This window comes from Pinus tabuliformis, chromosome 8 (genome assembly GCF_031772625.1).
Source record: "Pinus tabuliformis cultivar Carrire ecotype Pingquan chromosome 8, CPIR1, whole genome shotgun sequence".
NCBI lineage: Eukaryota > Viridiplantae > Streptophyta > Pinopsida > Pinales > Pinaceae > Pinus > Pinus tabuliformis.
In genome coordinates, this window is record NC_142294.1 from 1,829,404,658 (window position 1) to 1,829,406,745 (window position 2,088).

Genomic DNA, 2,088 nt, shown 5'->3' on the forward strand with positions numbered 1-2,088 from the left:
TGGTATGTGTGGCCGAATTCTGGGTCACTTTTGTAGAGAAGTGGCCAATCAGAAGTCTCGTGCCCACAAGAGCTGAGCACGGTGGTTAACGCCATGATCGGTGGTCGACTGAGGCAATCTGCAACATTATTGGTGCTACCCTTCTTATACTTGATATTCAAGTGGAACTGTTGCAGGTATGTAGACCACTTCTGATGGCGATCATTCTGCAATTTACCTTGGGTCTGTATGAATTGCAGGGGTCGGTGGTCTGTGTGGATGACCGTTTCCTTCCCCAAAATGTAATGCTTCCATTGTCGGCAGGCATGTACAATGGAATACATCTCTTTATCATAAGTGGGGTACTTCCGAACTGTCTCTGAAAGTGTTTCACTGTGATATGCCACTGGATGTCCATGTTGAGTAAGGACTGCCCCAATAGAATAGTCAGAGGCATCTGTCTCGACCTCAAATGGTTGTTGTAAATCTGGTAACGCGAGCACTGGTGCCGTGCAGAGGCGATCCTTCAACTCCATGAATGCCTTTTGTTGAGATTCAGACCAAAAGAATTTTGCTTTCGCCCCTCCCTTGGTGACTTGACTCAAGGGCCAAGTAATATGAGAAAACCCCAACACAAACCTGCGGTAGAAGTTGGCAAGACCTAGAAAGCTGGGGAGCTCTGTTAGAGTGGTTGGAGAGGGCCAATCCCGAATGACTTGGATCTTGGCTGGATCGACATGCACCCCCTGTTCATCAATGATGTATCCCAGATAATGAACCTGGGTCATGCCAAAAGTGCATTTCTCCAAATTGGCACATGGCTTGTGTTGCCGCAGTGTTTGGAGAACCTGTCGGATGTGGTGGAGGTGCTCTTCCCAACTCTGGCTGAAGATCAGAATGTCATCCAAGTATACTACTACAAAGGAGTTGGTGAATGGCCGCAAGATGTCATCCATTAGCCTCATGAAGGTTGCAGGAGCATTCTTCAATCTGAAAGGCATAACCAACCATTCGAAAAGGCCCTCCTTGGATTTGAAGGCAATCTTCCACACATCAGAGGGTTCGATTGGTACCTGGTGATATCCTGACTTCTGGTCAATCTTGCTGAAATATTTCGCCCCCTTTAGTTGGTCCAGGAGGTCATCGATCCGCGGGATCGGGTACCTATTACGGATAGTGATCTTGTTCAGCGCCCGATAGTCAATACAGAGTCTCCACGTCCCATCCTTCTTCTGTACCAACACGATCGGGCTCCCACAAGGTAATGAACTCGGACGGATGTGACCTTTCTGCAGGAGCTCCTGAATCTGCCTCTTGATTTCATTGTTCTCCAGAACGGAGCGCCGATAAATTGTTCCATTGGGTAGCGGCGCACCTGGGGTCAGATCGATGGAGTGCTTGACCTGACAGTGCAGAGGAACCCCTGCATGGGAGGTGAAGATGTCCTCGTACTCCTCCACAACCTTGTCCATCTATAGTTGTCATGCAGAGGGACCCCGTCTGGAGGCCGCGGCCACCGTCTTCTTCTTTCCTTGAGGGCGTATCATCAGGAAAACAAATTTCCTGGTTTTGGAAATGATCTTACTGCATTGTTTTGCAGTAATCAAAGAGATGGCAGTAGGTGGCGCTACCTCTGGTATCCTGTACAACTTATTTCCCAATGTAATAATAACAGCACGGGGCCTTGATTCATACACAGCATGTCGCTTCCACAAGTATGGTTGTCCTAATAATACATCACAAACTTCAAGGGGAGCAATGTCACATAATACCTCATCCGTGAAGGGCTTGATGTTGTATGGAAGGCGACACTGCTGGCTCACGCGAAGATCTCGTCCTTGGTGAAGCCACCCAATGGTGTATGGTTGTGGATGTGCTGTGGTCGGTAAGCCCAACCGCTTCACGACCTCTACCGAAATGAGGTTCTTTTGACTCCCGCTATCAACAATGAACTGTATCGGGGAGCCCTTTACCCACATCTGGGAGTGGAAGAGACGCTCCTCCTCCTCTGGATCTTCGGGTTCATTTTTCTGGATCTTGGTGGTAGCAACAGTGGCATTGGGATCCGCATCAATGATCTGCTTTCCTTTTTCATTCCCCTTATCGGGT